Source organism: Ambystoma mexicanum, chromosome 7q (genome assembly GCF_040938575.1).
Source record: "Ambystoma mexicanum isolate Mex_15411 chromosome 7q, UKY_AmexF1_1, whole genome shotgun sequence".
NCBI classification, from domain to species: Eukaryota; Metazoa; Chordata; class Amphibia; order Caudata; family Ambystomatidae; genus Ambystoma; species Ambystoma mexicanum.
The window spans coordinates 123,573,321-123,588,918 of NC_090941.1; positions in this window are offsets into that span (position 1 = coordinate 123,573,321).

A 15,598-nucleotide genomic window follows, 5' to 3' on the forward strand; every position below is an offset into this window, starting at 1 on the left:
CTCGTGCCCTCCTTCTGATATGTCAAATATTGTTCCCATTATGACGTCTGGCTCCTCCGCCAGTACAGTCTCTGGCCAGGTTTTACGAATAATCTGCACTAGCCTAAGATACGTGACATATTGGCCTCTGTGCAAGCCTGCCTCTTCTCTCATTTCTTCAAAATCCTTAATGATCCCCTCTTGCCATACATCTCCCAATGTGACCAGCCCGACCGATTCCCAATAGGTCCTGATTATCATTCTTAGTTGGTTGTCTCCCCCAGCCAAGGCGACTAGCGGCCCCTGTGGGGAACACGGGTACGGGTACTCCATCAGTCAGCATACTCTGCGCCACATCTTCCACCCAAGCAACATCATACCCGGGCATTCTTTCATTTCAAGTTTAGGCACCCAGATAATCTCCTTTAGGTAAAACGGAGTGCAGTCCTGTCCAAACAGCCTAAATTCAGGAGTTACCTGAACAGCAAGACATTTGGTTACTGTTAGGAAAGATTTCATAATTGTAGGTAATTTTCCTTCCATGTGGCAACCCCTAAACTTTTTGCTGTTGTTTTTCACCTTGTTCTTGACTTTGCCAGAGAAGTGCAGCCTTCTGCCGCACTCCTCTGGGCTTTCGCTCCTTTTCTTACGGGGAAACTGACATGCCCTTAAGACAGTCAGTACCGGGGAACGCTGTTTCCCGTAGTTTCTTTTATCATGTTGTGGCTTTAGTGCAACATGACACAAGAGGGCACTGTAAGCTAAGTTACAGCTCTCTTGGGTCTCTAGCCTTCTACAGGCCCTAGATACTCTTTTAGGATGGTATTTTGATCGGTGCAAGTCATTCAGGGACTGGAATGGTGGCAGCGATCGTTTTGTTTATTTTGAGCTCCTTTTGGCGTTCTGAGCACGTTTTTCGCACTGAACCCAAAATGGTGGCCTGGCTCCCAAAATGGCCAGACCACGAGGCTCCTTTGTCCTGTCCACTGACCGTCTTGCTCCCTTCACCTTCCCCAGGTCGAGCGACCCGGGGCCTTCCTTATTTGGGCATGTACTTTCCCGCGAAACGTGGTTGCTTTCGCGGGCTTCTACATGTCTTTTGTGTGCCTCCAGGGTGTGGGCTGGGATGTCTGGTCCCAATACACATCCTGGGTGCCAGAGAGTCTAGGGTGGTGTGAATGCCTGGGACCACCGTGGTCCGTGATTGGTCCACGTATGGTGTGTGTGTTGATGAGCGGATCTCCCATTGGCTCCCCTCCGTTTTGGCGCGAAGGGAACCGTGGATAAGAGGGGGCTGGAAACACCACTACCATGTCGATCTCCTGAGTTCTCACGAACGAAGGAATACAGGAGCCAAGTATCCTGCAACCAAGAGGCTGGACCGAGGAATCGCTGGTGACCCGCTGAAGGAATCCTCCTTTGCACTGCTGTCGTCCTGTGAAAGCCTTTCCTCCTTTGATCGAACCAGAAGGCCTGTACTGGTGCTTCGACCTTTGGAATAGCAGGAACAGCTATTCCCGGCGACTTCATCATCTCCTGCCAAGTAAGCCTTCGGAAGTGTCTCTGGGCCATCCAGTTGACTGACCAGCTTACAAGGGAGTCCTGCTCTGTAACCGCCGCCAGGTTGTGTTGTATTTCGAGTCCTTGTCACTCTCCCACGCTTCGTGCACTTGGCGTTCCCAGGTCTGAAGGGAGGAGTGTAAATTTGGCTCGGATACACACAGCCGCTCCGTTGCCCTGCGGTGGTGACAAAACTGTGCAGGTTTCTTCGATTGGGACGTCTTTTTGCTCTACACGACGACGAGGCATTTCCCGACTCTTCTGAACCTGCCAGCTGCTGAAACTAACGTGGAGAAGCCTGGGTCTGCTTGCATCGGGGACCGGTGAGTAGTATAGCTATGATCTGGTCGCCCTCCTGCAGTAGCCCATTGCTTTTCCCCGCTGTGTAAAAACAGCACCCTTTTGTCCGTATTCGCGCTCTGCTTCTGCTCACTGTGGAGGCTGCGCTTGAGTCGCGGAACCTGTTCTTCTTCTGTTGTGCACTAACCCGAACTGCCTGACTTCCTCCGAAGAGCTTCTCCTTTTGCCCGTTGGCACCAGCGTGTGCAGGTACTTTGAGCACAAGGCTCCACTCTTCGCAGGGCTCGGACTTCCATCTAGTTAGGTGCCTTGAAGGCGAACTGAGTCTAAAGCATTATCGCACTGCCTGTTTTCCTTCCCTTGCAGGTGGACTACACATTTCGTGCCTCTAATGCTTGAGACTGTCGTATTTGTATATATATTGTGTGGATATGGTATGTGTTGGCTTAATATTGTGATATTGTGATTTTCTCGCTACGGTCATTATTTTAAAGGCCTTAAAATAAATGTGTCTATATTTTTGATATAACAACTGTTTGGAGTAGTTTGTAAGCGCTCTTGCTTTGTGTGCTCATTGCGGGCTTTCAGTCACCCTCACCCCTCTTGAGACCTAGTCTTGACCGCCCCGATCGCTACCTTGATTGGTCTGGCTCGTCCAGAGGTTACCCTGTTCCAAGTAATTAGGTTGGCCTTCTGAACTTCTGCGCCACCAGGACAGAGTTCAGAAATCCGTCTTAACAAATTGGTGTACAGCGGTGGGATACGACTGAAGGTATCCAGTGTTGCGCACGAACTAAGGCATTTCAGGTTATTCCAACCAGTACACGTAGTGAATTGTTGTAGTATAACTTTAAAAAGGCCATAGTCCTATCAAACAGTATGGAAACAAATACCTTGTTAACTTTAAATGCTTCCAAATCAGAAACATTGAAGAAGATGTGTGCGGAGAGAGGTGTTTCCTCTCAAGGCACTAAATTGGAAATGATCCAAAGAATCGTGGCGTGGCAAGAAGCGCAGCTTGACGCTATAACTTCTGAGGACAGTGCAGAAGGTGGTGGGGCTGCTCTCACTGGTAGAACCGACGGTTCTGCCGCTGCACTGATCCATCGCGACCACGAGGACAGGGAGGATGTGATGTCTAATGTTTCCTCTGCCAGTGTTGATGGGGAGGCTATGCTTGAATTCAAGAAGCAAGAGCTGCGGTTTAGGCAGCAGGAGCTTGAATTCAGCATAGCCAAACTAAAAATCGAACAGGCAGAAAAACAAAAAGACAGGGATCACCAGTTGGAACTGGCCAAGCTTCAGGTTGCAAATGGGTCCAAGGGTCCTGGACATGGGTCTGGGGCCTCCTCTCATCCACGGTTTCCGAAAGATCTGCTCAGTGTGTATGAAGAAAGGAATGACATTATGGACTGGCTGAATGCGTTTGAGTATGCATGCGAAGTTCAAGAAGTTGACAATGCTGATAAGATTGCGTGGTTACTCAGTAGACTGCCCCATTCTGGCTGTAGTGCCCTTATGGAAATGTCGAAGGCTGAGCGAGCTGATTTCGCAATGTTAAAGCAAACTCTCATTTTAAAGTTTGGGAAGACTCCGGCCCAATATTTAAAGCGTTTTCGAGAGTATAAGAAAAAGGAAGGTGGTACTTGGGTATCTTATGTCGCTGAATCCTTGAAAAACTTAACTGGCTGGGTCGAAGGTTATAAGGTTTCTACCTTCGAAGGCATGATAAATCTTGTCATGCTGGAACACATTTTTGCTTCTTCTTCCCCGGAGCTTAAGCAGCATTTGGCCGATTCGAAGGAGATAGATCCTAAGAAGCTGGCCATTGCAGCAGACTTATGGGTGTCACATCGAGTGTCCCATAAGGACAAAACTCATCCTGGTAAGCAGGAGGAAGGGAAAAAGTCCAAAGATATAGAGGGTGGGGAATCTGCTAAATCTTCTTCCCATAAGGGCCACAAAAAGAAAAACAAGGGTAAGACACAAGAGAACTCACAGGGTAGTGGAGGTCAGCCTCCGAAACAGAACTCTGGTTACAATAAGCCTCCCTACGTAAACAGACCCACTGGGGCTTGTTTTTCTTGTGGAGCAACTGACCATGTGAAGGGGGATCCCCGGTGTAAGGTTAGACCTTTGGGGGTCCACTCCGCTAATCTGGCCTTCTCCTCCTACGAGGAAGAAGAGATTACAGGAGCATCCTTCTCCTCAGACTCATTTCCCAGCGGAATATAGGCTGAGGTAGTTTTAGTGTCCCTGGGTTCCTGGGAGCCTAAAGTCGCAGAGGCTTATGCTACGATTCCGGATAATACCAAGCACTACTTTAAAGACAGTGTGCTGATCAATGGAGTGGATACTCCAGCTCTTAGGGATAGTGGGTGCAGTCGCACTGTAGTGGATTCTACCTTGGTAGACTCAGAGGAAGTTGCCAGAGCTACTCTGATGCCCACTAAGTTGGCTGACGGCCCCCTCCGTATCTTTCCAGTAATACCTGTAAATCTTACTTTAAATGGTACAGCAGTTAGGATTCCAGTGAGCATTCAGAGAAACGTCCCGGGAAAGGTCTTGTTGGGTAATGATCTCAGAGCTTTAGGGCTCGTAGGAGACACTGCCGAAAGACCCTACACACGGTCTCAAGCACGGGCAGCATTGGCCAAGTCCAATACGCCGCCCCAGCCAAAGGGGAAACCCAAGGCGAAAGGAGTCGACAAGTCACGACGAGGGAAAGAGAATATTCCCCCGAGCTCGCCTACCACTGCGGTGGAGGAAGTTGGTCAATCGCCCGGGCCTGACGAGGAGGTGGCGATGCCTGAAGTATTCGACCCCAACGATCATCCTGAACTAAAAGACTTGTTAGTTGAAGGAGGTCCTGATAGGGACGAATTCAGTAAAGGCCAACGTGAGTGCCCATCTCTGGAAGGCCTAAGGAGACAGGCCTGCTCCCAGCTTGAGGGTGAACCTCCTGGGAAGCATAGGATTTATTGGGAAGGTGGACTCCTGTATAGTGAGCCCACAGAGTCTACAGAAGGAGATCATAGGAGGTTGGTGGTTCCCCTTGCTGTTAGGCCCTTCCTCCTGCAGTTGGCGCATGAAGTTCCCCTTGCTGGTCACCTTGGTATGAAGAGGATCAAGCAAAGGTTATCCATGCACTTCTACTGGCCCAAGATGGGGGTGCAAGTAGAAAGTCACTGCAGGAGTTGTACCTCCTGCCAGTTGTCTGGTAAGGTTGGCGCGACAATCCAAGCTCCGTTGGTACCGCTCCCAGTTGTGGGGGTACCATTTGAAAGGGTAGGGATCGACATCGTTGGTCCCCTTGACCCGCAAACATCCTCGGGCAATAGGTTTATCCTGGTGCTGGTCGACCATGCAACCAGGTATCCTGAGGCCATCCCATTGAAAACTGTAACTGCCAAGTCAGTTGCAGAAGCTTTACTCGGCATATTTACTAGGGTTGGCTTCCCTAAAGAAGTTGTGTCGGATCATGGCAGCAACTTTATGTCGAAGTATAGGCAGGCTATGTGGAAAGAATGTGGGGTCACCTACAAGTTCTCTTCTGCATACCACCCCCAGACCAATGGTCTGGGGGGGCGTTTTAACAGGACGTTAAAGAGCGTGATTGGGGCTCTGGAGGAGCCTCAGAGAAGAGAATGGGATCTTCTTGTTTCATGCTTACTGTTTGCCTACCGAGAGGTACCACAGGAGGGTGTTGGCTTCAGCCCCTTTGAACTTCTGTTCGGTCATCCCGTACAGGGACCCTTAGCCATCAGCAAAGAGGGATGGGAGATGCCCACTCCCCCTGTTACTACCAACGTAGTTGATTATGTGCTAGGGCTCAGAAAACGGATGGTACTTCTGATGGGCTTGGCTAGTGATAAATTGAAGGCAGGGCAAGCGCTGGTGAAACATTGGTACGACCAGAAAGCTTCCCTCATCAACTTTACACTTGGTCAGCAAGTCCTGATCATGAATCTCATAAGGCCTCGAGCTTTACAGGACAAATGGTCAGGCCCTTGCCCAGTGGTGGAGCCCCTGGGTGAGGTTAACTATTCAGTGGACCTTGGAAGGCCTGGACAGGCTCCAAAAGTGTTTCACGTGAATAGGCTGAAGGCTTTCGTCCCAAGCGTCGAAATCGCAGCACTGCTACTGGCTTCAGACGTTGAGGAAGAGGAGTCTGAACCTCTCCCCGACCTGTTCCAAAGCAGTCCTTCAGAAAGCTCTTTTGAGGGTGTCCGAGTGGCCCCTCACCAAAATGGACAAGGCTCAGTGGTTTACCTTGCACATGAAGTAGGTGGAGGGAGGAGACAGCCTCTATCCAGTAAGGTACAAGCAGTACAAGACTGGCCTACCCCCACTACGCAAACCCAAGTGAGAGCCTTCTTAGGACTCACGGGGTATTACCGCAATTTTGTGGCAGACTATGGCACCATAGCTGCTCCTCTGACTGCCCTCACAACTCCGAAGAAACCCAAGAAGGTAACTTGGACCGACGAGTGTGAGAAGGCCTTCAATGGCTTAAAAGACTCCTTGTGCCAGGCCCCTGTGCTTAGGGCCCCTGATTATCAAAGACCTTTTATCGTGCAGACAGACGCCTCTGACACTGGGATAGGAGCTGTACTATCACAAGTAGATGAGAAGGGTAAGGAACACCCTATCGGTTTTATTAGTCGCCAGCTTAAGGACAGAGAGCTCAGATGGTCCACGGTAGAGAAAGAATGTTTCTCTGTTGTGTGGGCCCTAAGGAAGCTGAGGCCCTACCTCTATGGGACCCACTTCACTGTGCAAACTGACCATAAGCCGTTAAAGTGGCTAATGAACATGAAGGGGGAGAATCCAAAGTTGCTTAGGTGGTCCATAAGTCTACAAGGCTTCGACTTCACTATTGAGCATAGGCCAGGTGTCCAACATAGCAATGCTGATGGGTTGTCCAGAATGTTTAACCGACCTGAACAAGAGACTCATCCAGGGGTGGATTAGTTCCCCCTGTCCATAGTCTGGGAGGGGCGAGTGTTAGGAAAGATTTCATAATTGTAGGTAATTTTCCTTCCATGTGGCAACCCCTAAACTTTTTGCTGTTGTTTTTCGCCTTGTTCTTGACTTTGCCAGAGAAGTGCAGCCTTCTGCCGCACTCCTCTGGGATTTCGCTCCTTTTCTTACGGGGAAACAGACATGCCCTTAAGACAGTCAGTACCGGGGAACGCTGTTTCCCGTAGTTTCTTTTATCATGTTGCGGCTTTAGTGCAACATGACACAAGAGGGCACTGTAAGCTAAGTTACAGCTCTCTTGGGTCTCTAGCCTTCTACAGGCCCTTGATACTCTTTTAGGATGGTATTTTGATCGGTGCAAGTCATTCAGGGACTGGAATGGTGGCAGCGATCGTTTTGTTTATTTTGAGCTCCTTTTGGCGTTCTGAGCACGTTTTTCGCACTGAACCCAAAATGGTGACCTGGCTCCCAAAATGGCCAGACCACGAGGCTCCTTTGTCCTGTCCACTGACCGTCTTGCTCCCTTCACCTTCCCCAGGTCGAGCGACCCGGGGCCTTCCTTATTTGGGCATGTACTTTCCCGCGAAACGTGGTTGCTTTCGCAGGCTTCTACATGTCTTTTGTGTGCCTCCAGGGTGTGGGCTGGAATGTCTGGTCCCAATACACATCCTGGGTGCCAGAGAGTCTAGGGTGGTGTGAATGCCTGGGACCACCGTGGTCCGTGATTGGTCCACGTATGGTGTGTGTGTTGATGAGCGGATCTCCCATTGGCTCCCCTCCGTTTTGGCGCGAAGGGAACCGTGGATAAGAGGGGGCTGGAAACACCACTACCATGTCGATCTCCTGAGTTCTCACGAACGAAGGAATACAGGAGCCAAGTATCCTGCAACCAAGAGGCTGGACAGAGGAATCGCTGGTGACCCGCTGAAGGAATCCTCCTTTGCACTGCTGTCGTCCTGTGAAACCCTTTCCTCCTTTGATCGAACCAGAAGGCCTGTACTGGTGCTTCGACCTTTGGAATAGCAGGAACAGCTATTCCCGGCGACTTCATCATCTCCTGCCAAGTAAGCCTTCGGAAGTGTCTCTGGGCCATCCAGTTGACTGACCAGCTTACAAGGGAGTCCTGCTCTGTAACCGCCGCCAGGTTGTGTTGTATTTCGAGTCCTTGTCACTCTCCCACGCTTCGTGCACTTGGCGTTCCCAGGTCTGAAGGGAGGAGTGTACATTTGGCTCGGATACACACGGCCGCTCCGTTGCCCTGCGGTGGTGACAAAACTGTGCAGGTTTCTTCGATTGGGACGTCTTTTTGCTCTACACGACGACGAGGCATTTCCCGACTCTTCTGAACCTGCCAGCTGCTGAAACTAACGTGGAGAAGCCTGGGTCTGCTTGCATCGGGGACCGGTGAGTAGTATAGCTAGGATCTGGTCGCCCTCCTGCAGTAGCCCATTGCTTTTCCCCGCTGTGTAAAAACAGCACCCTTTTGTCCGTACTCGCGCTCTGCTTCTGCTCACTGTGGAGGCTGCGCTTGAGTCGCGGAACCTGTTCTTCTTCTGTTGTGCACTAACCCGAACTGCCTGACTTCCTCCGAAGAGCTTCTCCTTTTGCCCGTTGGCACCAGCGTGTGCAGGTACTTTGAGCACAAGGCTCCACTCTTCGCAGGGCTCGGACTTCCATCTAGTTAGGTTCCTTGAAGGCGAACTGAGTCTAAAGCATTATCGCACTGCCTGTTTTCCTTCCCTTGCAGGTGGACTACACATTTCGTGCCTCTAATGCTTGAGACTGTCGTATTTGTATATATATTGTGTGGATATGGTATGTGTTGGCTTAATATTGTGATATTGTGATTTTCTCGCTACGGTCATTATTTTAAAGGCCTTAAAATAAATGTGTCTATATTTTTGATATAACAACTGTTTGGAGTAGTTTGTAAGCGCTCTTGCTTTGTGTGCTCATTGCGGGCTTTCAGTCACCCTCACCCCTCTTGAGACCTAGTCTTGACCGCCGCGATCGCTACCTTGATTGGTCTGGCTCGTCCAGAGGTTACCCTGTTCCAAGTAATTAGGTTGGCCTTCTGAACTTCTGCGCCACCAGGACAGAGTTCAGAAATCCGTCTTAACAGTTACATATTGCAACTGACCAGCTTCATAATAGGCCTCAAAATTTGGCAGCTTAATGCCCCCTCTATCATGGAAGTTCTGCAGCTTCCATAGCGCCACTCTATTGCGAGTGCCATGCCATAGGAAGTCTCTGCACATGCTATTCAGTTTGACAAAAAACTTTTTGGGTACCAAGTATGGTATATTACTGAAGAAATGTAACAGCCTGGGCAGGACCACCATTTTCAGCATTGCACCCCGTCCCATCATCACCAGCGGCAACTTCTCCCAAAACTTCATACTTGTTCGGATTTTTCCCACAGCACCTCGGTATTATGCAAGTGTTCCTCCTCCACCGTATGGTACACATCTATTCCGAGGTAGCGGAAGGAATCAACCGCCCATGGTACGGACAACACTGGCAACCGCTCCAGAGGGGCTTCTCTGTAGCTCCCCAATGGGAACATGCTCGATTTTTGGGGGTTCACCGCTATGCCGGACAGTCCTGCATACCTTTCCATAACCTCTAGAATATATTGAAGATTTTCCTCCGGATATTTCAAGTATAGTAGTAAATCGTCAGCATACAAGGATATTAGATGTTTCTCTCCCCTTACCTCAATACCAACCATGTCATATTGTTGTTTGATATACACTGCCAGGGGCTCCAGGGCTAGAACGTATAACATCGGGGACCAGGGGCACCCTTGTCTGGTGCCCCTTCTGAGTTGCCATCTCTCAGATATCACCGATCCTGTGCACACCCTGGCTAGTGGTTCACTGTATAGTAATTTTGCCCACCTAACATAACCCGGCCCCATCCCGTATTCTTTCAGGGCCTCCAGCAACCATGGCCACCTCACTGAGTCAAAAGCTTTGACTGCATCTAGGGACACCACCGCCATTTCCCCCTCGCTCCTGTTTCCCTCATCAATCACCCGGTGGAGTCGCCTATGGTTGTGGGTTATATTTCTGCTGGGGACATAACCTGTCCGGTCCGGGTGTATCAGTTTGCTAATAGCTCTACGCAGCCTATTGGCCAGGACCGCCGTCAATATCTTGCTATCCTGGTTCAACATTGACAAAGGCCTATAGGAGCCGCAGCTATGCCCTGGCTTGTTGGGCTTAGGAAGCGGCACAATTAACGCTTCTCTAAGCGATTCCGGCAGCCGGCTCATCTCAAAAGACTCATTGAGCATCTCTAGCATAGGGGGGAGTACTTCCTCTCTATATGTTTTATAAAACTCGCCAGGGAATCCATCCGCGCCCGGGGTCTTACAGGTGGGTAGCTGCTTCACCACCTCCTCCAATTCCTCTAATGTAATCGGTGCGTCCAGCTCTTCCCTTTCTTCAGCACTAATCTTAGGTAATTCCATGTCTTTCAGAGTTTCTCTAATCTCCTCTCGATTGTCCCCTCTTCTGTCCTCATATAATGTCCTATAATAGTCTAAGAATGCCTCGTTGACTCTCTCTTGGGTGTCAACCACCTCCCCGTCTTCTCTAGTTATTGTCCTAATCGGGGGCCTGGGGGTTTTGCTCTTATATAACCACGCCAACAAGCGGCCAGTTTTATCCCCGCCTGCATGTTGCCTCTCACCATACTTCTTATAGTTAAGGTTGCAGAGCCTTCCCCAAAGCTCTGCACACCTCTGTTGTAGTACAAGTTCTGCATCCCCTCCCGCCCTGTTGCTTTCCCGTTCCAGTTTCTCTTCCGCTTCCTCTAGCTCCGTTAGGACCCCACCCTGTAGGCCTTTTGATTTAGCAATAGCAGCACCCCGCAACCACCTTAAAGGCTTCCCAGAGCGGGCACGCTGAGTCCACGATGCCTATGTTTACCTCAAGGTACTGTGTGATCGCATCCCTGATATCTTCCCTGAAGACAGGGTCCCGGAGCGCCTCCGTCCGGAGGCGCCATGTCGGTATCCGCGCCCTGGGGCGGCAGTACTGCCAATGTAATGCTCACCTGGTTTCCACGGGGGCGCTGGTCTAGTCTGGATTGCTGTGGCCTCTTCTAGCGTGATGCGCAGGACCCGGAACACCGATTGGACAGGACCTCCAAATCGTGCTTGCCTGGCCCGTAGGAATATCCTTCTGCAGATGAGAAAGGAGATTAACAGTCTGCAGAATAGTGTGCTAGCTCCCCCCTTTCCCCCTTCGTTCCTCTCTAACTTCCTCCAAACCCCGGTTTAAGCTCACCTTATGGTTTGGAAGGATGAACTCTCCATCCTGCTTCTGGTGCAGGGGCGCGCGTTCGTCCAGTTACTTCACTGGTTTTCAGAATGGCGCTGGCAAAATCCACTTGACTTTCCTGAGCGATGCGCCGTAAGTATGAAACTTCAAAGTTCAAGTGAGGCCCCCTTTATGTTGTCTTTCTAACCTGTGATCTGTCCTTTATTTCAGGTGCAGAATGAAGGCGATGCGTCGAGGGGTTAAACTGCCGAGGTGAGTAGTGATGAGGGCGATCCCTCTAAATGTCCTTATCATTCCCCAGAAATGTCTCTTGTCCTTTCCCCATAGGGGCCGGGGTACGGTACCTGCCAACGGGGCGGCGCCGACCCGAAATGTGGAAGAAAAGGCGGTAAGTATTATGGCTGTTAATCAGGATTTCCTTCTGTGTTCCTTCTGCTCACCTTTAGTTTCTTCCTCTCTCCCCTAGGTGCAGAGATGTGGCGTCCGATGCTGACAGCCGCGATGGGGCCGGGAGATGTCTCGAGGACAGGTGAGTGAAGCGTGGCGCTGCAGCGAGCAACGCAATGCTTTTAAATGGAAGTCTTTCTTCAGGGATGCTGGCGAGAAGATTCCGGATGCAGGTAAGAAGTTTGAAATAGTCCTTGGTTTTCACATTTCTCTTCTCTTCCTTCCTTGCAGGTCTTCCAGGTTCGAGGTGGGCGTGGCTGGAGACCAGGAGCAGGAGCAGACACGGTGAGCGTTAAGCTGCAGGAAGCAGAACAACGCGAAGCATGAGCTGCTGTCTGGGCGTGGCTTAAATAGCCTCCAAAGAAGTCCCAGGTATGTATCCTTCCCCAACTAGGTATGTATCCTTCCCTGGCCACGCCCGAGTGAAAAAATAGTCCCTATGAAAAAATAGTCCCTTTCAGGTCTCAGAGAGGCCTGAAGCGTGCAGCATAGTCTGCATCAGGTAAGTGCACAAAACACCTCCCTTTATGAGCCTGGCGCCTATGGCACCAGGACTGATGTTCAACATGAGCCTGGCGCCAAAGGCGCCAGGACTGAGTCCAAAGAGCCCCTATAAGGGGCCGCTGGGCTTTTACCCGAGGGCATGATGCCTGCTTCCGGGGGTGCTGGGCCTGGCCTGGTGCTCCGGGGGTAGGCATCATGACAGCACTCCCCCCCAAGGCCCCTCCCAAGGTCGTTACTTCTGGAGGTTTCGGTTTGTTTGGGAAATTCCGATGGAACCTTTTTACCAGCCGAGGTGCATGTACGTGATCATTGGGTTCCCAAGACCTTTCCTGAGGCCCGTACCCTTTCCAATCAATTAGATAGAAAAGTTTTGATTTTGAGATCTTAGAATCCAAAATGTTCTTCACCTCGAACTCAGGTTCCCCATCTATCTGAATCGGTTCTGGTGGCTTTGTTAATCTGGTTCCTGGGTGCACTGGTTTCATCAAAAGTGACACATGAAAAACGGGGTGAATCCGCATGTTAGCTGGTAGATCGAGCTTGACTGACACTGGGTTGATTATAGCTTTGATCGAGTAAGGGCCTAAATACCTTGGATTAAAAGTTTGAGGCCCCTTGAGTGATAGGTGTTTGGTAGCCAACCATACTTGATCCCCTATTTGGTATGGAGGCGCCTCTCTTCGATGCAGATCTGCATTCTTTTTGTATTTCCCTTTCGCATGTTGCAAATGTGCAGTTGCTTCCTTGAAGGCTTGAGTAATCGTAGAATGCAAATGGTCCACTGCGGGCATTTCAAGGCTCAGAGATGAGCCCAAGTCTGAAGTACGAGGGTGATGTCCATATAGGGTATAAAAGGAGCTCTGACCAGTTCCAGAGTGTATTGAGTTATTGTATGCATATTCAGCCACCCATAAAATGTCCTTCCAATTACCCTCCGATTGGTGCAACATACATCGTAGATATTGTTCAAGGGTCTGGTTTGTTCTCTCCGTCTGACCATCGGTCTGTGGGTGGTGGCTGGTCGAGAGTCTTACGTCGATTTGTGCCAGTTGACAACACTTTTTCCAAAAATGAGAAATAAACTGGCTTCCCCGATCGGAGACTAGTATGGACGGGAATCCATGCAAACGGATGATATTTTCGAGGAATTCCTTGGCAAGAACAAAGGCTGAGGGTAATCCTTTCAACGGAATAAAGTGGGCCATTTTGGAAAATAAATCCACCACGACCAGAATAGTATTGTAACCATTACAAGAGGGCAGGTCTGTGATAAAATCTAGTGACAGGGTGTGCCAAGGTGCTGGTGGAATGTCTAAGGGCTGAAGAAGACCGGCGGGTCTTGTCTTTTGACCTTTGTTTTGGGCACAAACTCCACAGGACATCACAAAAGATTTAATATCCTTTCGCCAGGAAGGCCACCAGAATTGTCGTTTAACCTTTTCCTCTGTTTTGGCAATGCCAGGATGTCCTTCCATCAGGGTATCATGATGACGGGAAATAACCAGTTCTTGCAATTCCTTTTCTGGCAAAAATAAGCGTCCTTGGAAGTAAGGTAAGCCATCCTTGACTGAAAAGTTAGACCCCTTTTGATCCAATCCTGCAAGGCTGAAGAGTCCAGGAATTGTTTCACTCGTGCTTGAATGTCTTCAAGGGTTTGTAAAGTGGTTATCCCCAAAATTCTTTGTTCGGGAATTATCAGCACAGGTTCTGAGTTTGTGTCTATTTCTTCCATTCCAATTCGGGATAGAGCGTCCGCCTTACCATTCTTATAGCCGGGGCGGTAGGTGATTACAAAATCGAACTCAGCAAAGAACAAAGCCCATCGGAGCTGTCGAGACGATTGAGACTTGGCAGTTTTTAAATATTGTAAATTTCGGTGATCAGTGATCACGGTGATGGTATGCCGGGTGCCGAGGAGATAATGCCGCCAAGCCTTAAAGGCGGACTTAATGGCTAATAGTTCCTTATCGGTGATCGCATAATTTATCTCCGGCGGCGAGAACTTCCTGGACCAAAATGCTATGGGGTGCAGTTGGTTGGTTTCAGGGTCTCTCTGAGACAGGACAGCTCCCATGGCTAAGCTGGACGCGTCGGTTTCGACTATATATGGGAGATCGGGACGCGGGTGCTTTAAAATAGGTGCGGACATGAACTTAGCTTTCAACTCATGAAAGGCCTGTTCAGCTTCCTCGGTCCATTCAAAACGTTTATTTTTTCGCAAGAGTGCAGTGATGGGTTGCACCACACGTGAAAACTCCGGGATAAACCTGCGATAAAAGTTGGCAAAACCAAGCATGCTTTGGACACCTTTCACCGAACTAGGTGATGGCCATTTGAGGATGGCATCCACTTTCCGTGAATCCATTCGGACCCCTTTAGGTGTAAGGATGAATCCGAGAAACTCAACCTCGGTGGTATGGAAAACACATTTTTCCAGCTTGGCAAACAGTTTGTGCTGGCGCAGTTTCTCTAGGACGGCCCTGACATGCTTTCTGTGATCAGATTCCGAAGAGGAGTACACAGGAATGTCATCGATATACACGACAACACAGACATCGATGAGTTCCCGAAGGACATCGTTCATGAAGAATTGGAAGGCTGCCGGCGCGTTGCACAACCCGAAAGGCATCACCTGGTATTCGAATAGTCCATATTTTGTACGGAAGGCCGTTTTCCATTCGTCACCTTCTTTTACTCGTACCAGATGATAAGCCCCCCGGAGATCTAACTTGGTGTATACGCAAGCGTCCTTCACCTGGTCAAGGATTTCAGGGATCAGAGGCAGAGGATAACGATTTTTAACAGTTATCTGGTTCAATGCACGGTAATCGATACAAGTTCTAAGGTCGCCTTCTTTTTTAGGCACGAAGAACAAAGCTGAGGATGCCGGGGACTTTTACGGGCGAATGAAACCATTGGCGAGGTATTGATCTAAATATTGTCTCAAATGCAGATTCTCTGGTTCAGTAAGGGCGTAAATCCTGCTACAAGGGGGTTGTGCACCGGGCACCAGACCGATTTGGCAATCGTACGATCTGTGGGGAGGTAACGTGTTGGCCTGTTCCTTTTGGAAGATGTCCTGAAAGTCTTGGTACTCTGGAGGTAAATGCACGGGGACAGAGGTTACTGATGCTAGATTAATCTTTGGATTTTCTGGGTAGCAGGTTTGTGCACAATCCGGGAAGGTTATTCTCTTCGCTCGCCAATCAATTCGAGGATTATGTGTCTCTAACCAAGGGATTCCGAGAATAAGCTGAAACTGTGGAGCCTTGATTACATTAAACACAACTGCCTCCCGATGGCCATCCGGACCTACAAGTGTCACCTCAGCTGTGGAATGTGTTACCGGTCCAGAGGCAATTTCGGTTCCATCTACTGTGGTGATGACATCTTTGTTGGTTTTAGGACGCAGAGGGAGGTTTATCCTAGAGACCAATTCTCGATCCACATAGTTTCCTATAGCCCCGCTATCGATGTATGCCTTTATAGCATGCAACCGTTTAGGCTGTTCCGGATCTACGAGGACCATTGGCACA